This window comes from Cupressus sempervirens, chromosome 9 (assembly GCF_028749045.1).
Source record: "Cupressus sempervirens isolate cs-2001-9-10 chromosome 9, ASM2874904v1, whole genome shotgun sequence".
NCBI classification, from domain to species: Eukaryota; Viridiplantae; Streptophyta; class Pinopsida; order Cupressales; family Cupressaceae; genus Cupressus; species Cupressus sempervirens.
In genome coordinates, this window is record NC_143126.1 from 235,744,829 (window position 1) to 235,749,496 (window position 4,668).

The following is a 4,668-nucleotide window of genomic DNA, read 5'->3' on the forward strand; positions in this document are numbered from 1 at the left end:
TTTATTTAATTAATTTATATTTAAAAATGGGAAAAACATTCCTTGGACTAAGCTGATAGAGCCCTAGCCTATGCCATAGATTTGAGGATAGTCTTCACTTAATAATAGAACATCCAAATATTAATGAATTTTGTTTTTTAATCTTTTTCCTTAATCTTTCAAACCTTTCCTCTCGAATTGCCTTAGTTCTCTAAAACTTTAATTCAACTTCTCCTTCACAAATAATATTTCAAGAGAAATGATGAAAATACCTATAATTGGTTTTGTTGGAAATATTAATTTATACTAATTCTTCTATACTTCTAGATTATTAGGTTTAGGTATAGCGTGTGACGACTAAAGTATTTTCTAGAAGTTGGGTCAGCTGTAGCATTTTCTAGAAACATGTAGATATTTGTCCCTTGTCGGCTAATGTAGATGTTTTCATAAATAAATTAAGACCTCTATAAATAGAGGCATCATGTAATGCAATCGGCAATGGGAAAACGATGAATGAAATATAATATAGTTTATTGTGCGGCAGCACATTGTGTTTGTGTTTGGTATTTTGTATTGTTCTATGTTTTTGTTATTTTTCATGCTGCCCACCCAACAGATTGGTATGAGAGCTAGGTCAGAATCAGAGCTAGGTCCGATAGAAGGTTGGACAAATTTTAGATTGTGATAAAAGAGCAAGTGGTGTGTTGGTGCTACTAAATGGTGGGGGAATATTTGTGTTATGAGAAGGATAATGGTTTTGAAGAAGACCACACAGGAAGTGTTGAGCAGGAAAGAGGGAAAGTCAGCAAAAAAGGTATGGTTTGAATTTTTATAATTATATTTGAGAAATTATAACAGCAGAAGAATATTGTGAGGATTTTAGCTATCTAAAGATTTGTTCAAGTTCTCCAAAGATTTAATTCTAGAAGTAAAAAGATGTTTAGAATTTTCTAAAAAAAAAGAATAAAGTGTGTTAAATTGTTGATTTCAATGGGAAAAGCTGGTAGAATTCAAAAGGATAAAACAAATAAGTTATAAGAAGAACTAATGATGGTGAAGAAAGAAAATGCCAAATTATTGTGTGAAAAAGATATTTTGCAAAAGGAATTTGAAAAAGTAAGAAATGAAATGGGAGAAGAAAAATGTAAATTGTTAAATGAAATTAGTATCCATATAGAGGCTATTGAAGAGCTAGAGGATAGGTTAAAATTTGTGGAAGAAGTACATAATTGGCAGGTGAAGGGAACATGTAAGCTTAGAGAGAAAAATAAAGAATTAGAAGAAAAGTTAAATTTGTTTGATGATGTTGAGAAAATGAAGAAAGATTTAGAAAAAAATGTGAAAAAATTGGAAGAGAAAAATAGTATGCTAAAGAAGGATCTGTCTACTTTGAGACAAGAGAAAAATTTTTTGAGTGTAAAACCATTTGTATGTGATGTATCTTGTGACACAAATGATTTGTGTGAATGTGATTTTTCTAAAACTGAAAGTGTTTGTGATAAAAAGTGTAAGAAAGTAAATGGCAAGAAGTTTGCAGATTATGTTTGTTATGATAATAATAGTATTGGCTTGAAGATTATGAAAATAATGGGTTTCAAAGGTAAAGGTTTAGGAAAGGATGAACAGGGATTAAGGAATTCGATTGAGACTATAGTCAGGTCAAAATATGCAGGATTTGGATATGATGCAAGTAGTGAAAATATGAATAAAAGTTCAAGAGAATCAATTGAAAGCATTAAGATTGTACAATGTTCACACTATAATAGGAAAGGGCATACAAAGGATTGATGTTGGGATTTAAATCCATGTAATATTTGTCGCTTGAAAAATCATTGTGATAAGAGATGTTGGAATAAAGAGTGCAATAAAGATTTTATGGCTGGTTGTATCAAAATGGATTGTGGATGGAACTATGAATCAAATTGGTAGAAAATTGCAAGAATGATCAGAGGGTTATTCAAGTATAAATGTTCAAGCATAAGGAGGACTTCAGTACCAGTGGGAAATAGATCCAAGCAAGGCATCAAAGAGGCAAAAAGTTATTGGCATTTGTGACAAATGAGGCAGCATTATCAGTGGATCCTATGAAAAGAGGAAATTGTTGGTAGTGAATCATTTGTAGAAATTAAAGGCCGCAACCTTGGAAGACACTATTGACGAAGGCATTAATTGATATGAAGATTTTTTGAAAAGTAGCTTTTTGGGATTTGGATTTGTATGCAGTGTAATTTGATAGTAGAAATTAGGGGGGAGTGTTGGAAATATTAATTTCTACTAATTCTTCAATACTTTTAGATTATTAGGTTTAGGTTTAGGGTGTGTCGGCTAAAGTATTTTCTAGAAGTTGGGTCAGCCGTAGCATTTTCTAGAAACATGTAGATATTTGTCCCTTGTTGGCTAATGTAGATGTTTTCAAAAATAAATTAAGATCTCTATAAAAAGATGCATTATGTAATGCAATCGGCAATGGGCAAACGATGAATGAAATATAATATAGTTTATTATGCGGCAGCACATTGTGTTCTATGTTTGGTATTTTGTCTTGTTTTGTGTTTCTGTTATTTTTTAATGTTGCCCACCCAACAGGTTTGACCTTTGAAGAGAGGATTTTGATTCTAATGGAAAAATATTTTAAAATCCATTAGTGAGCACTATAAGTTATAAATAAGTTAAAGAATGTATCAATATGATAAAAAAAATACAACGATCATTCATTTATTCGTTTGTTTGTTTGACTAGTCATTAGTGACCAATTATTTAATCATTTATTTGGTCTCTTATCTTTGTCTAACCTTGTGGTTTTAATTTATGACCAAATTAGTCTTGTACTTAGTTACTTATGCTTATAAATTATAAGATATTACTAGAATTTAATCACTTTTAGTCGTATGACTAAAAGTTTTGATCTTCTGACTAAAACTTTTAGTCATGTAGTCATTTATTTGCCAAAATTCTACTAGTGTATTACTTCTTACTAAATAAAATGAGGAGGAAAACATTTTTCTTCTTTTAATAGAGCAACATCCTTATTTAGACAGTTAATAAGGTTCTTAACTAACATCTACTTCTGCAAATTGTTGAAACATCTCATATTTTAGGAAAAAAATATCATTGATAATGTTTGGAGTAAAGATTCTCAAGAGTGCTCTGGCTCACATTAGTAATGTCCTTCTCATTGAACTTATTCACTAAGTCTCTAACCAAATGCCACCAATCCTTCTACAACATAGCCACTTCTTCTGACTTCCAAGCATTCAAGAGGGAGGATATAGGAGGATAATATTGAGGTGGGGAGGGAGAGGGGGGAGGAAAAGAGGATACCAATAGGGAAGATAAAGAGGGGGAAATGAGAGGAAGGGGGTGGATAATAGGGAGAGAGGTGGGGCAGAAAATGAAAGAGGCCAAAATAGAGGAACCAACTCCTAGTGTGACGAGGAAGGTAGGAGAACAACCAGAGAAGAAGAAGCAACTAGGGAAGAGAAAGGAGTGGAAAATGTGAGTGAGGGGAAGGAAGAAATGAGAGATAACTTGAGACCAATTCCCATGCATAGTAGTAAAGTACTTAAAGGTATCCTAGAATCTGTTGGGTGATGCGACACGCTCCCCTACCCACAGGTGGTTAATTATGTGGTGTTCCATGTTCACTAACAGTCATGGCTTTTGGTGCAACGGCAAATGGGCCCCACAGAATCAACTACTACTATTTCAGGTGAAGGATTGGTAGTAGGATCCTTAGGGAATACATTCGAGAAGTGGTCCACTATGGAAATTTTTTATTAGTATAGCATATAATTATCATACTACAAAGGTAGGGAAATGAAACCTAACCTAGATTCAAGGACTATTGAAATCAGGAGCACCATCCTAGAGACCATTGAAATGTACAAACCCAAACATAGATAAAGTGAGGCCAATTATGGGTGACAACATCAACATCTGGGAATTCACAAAATAAGTTATCAATCGCTTCTAACAACTCCTTATCCAAAAATTGTAGGATAAGGATAGGAAGGAAAACCTAGATAGAAACTACACTAGAGAGATGGGCCACTAGGTCAATCCCAAGAAACTACTTACAAAGATATAAGGGTAGCCAAAAACCACTGACCACCCACCAACATGTGCAACGGGTCCCCCTTGAGAGAGAAAGAGACATGTAAAAATCCTTTAGCAATCACTGAAAATATGATAAAACCTTTAAGAGCTCAAGTAGAAAGATCCCACTTCTTTACAAAAACTAGGTTAGGTATCCTCCCTCCAAACTTACCAAAAACAAAGGTAGTGAACCTCAAAATATTTCTAAGGAAGAATCATTGAGATTGAAACACATTCAATCCACCTATTTAGAGACTAGAATACCTTCCTAAAGAGGCTTTAACATATTACCAAAATGGGTGTTCTAGTTTCCTAGAGGAGTTGAATTGCAAACCTCTGATAGTGGGGGAATCACTAGAGTTGGGGTCTTCAGGACCAATTCTTTTCTATTTTTGTGAAGAATAGAGTATAGAAACAGGTGCTAGGGAAAGAAGACTCACCTTCAAAATTATTACCACCATGCGGTAGACCCCCATGCACCACCGAGAAAGAGATAACAACAACATCCCCTGCCTTCACCTTGGAAATGCTTTTAGAGGTTTCTTTAGCTCCACCTCCAACCTACTCCAACTCAAAGTTGCACAACACATTTCA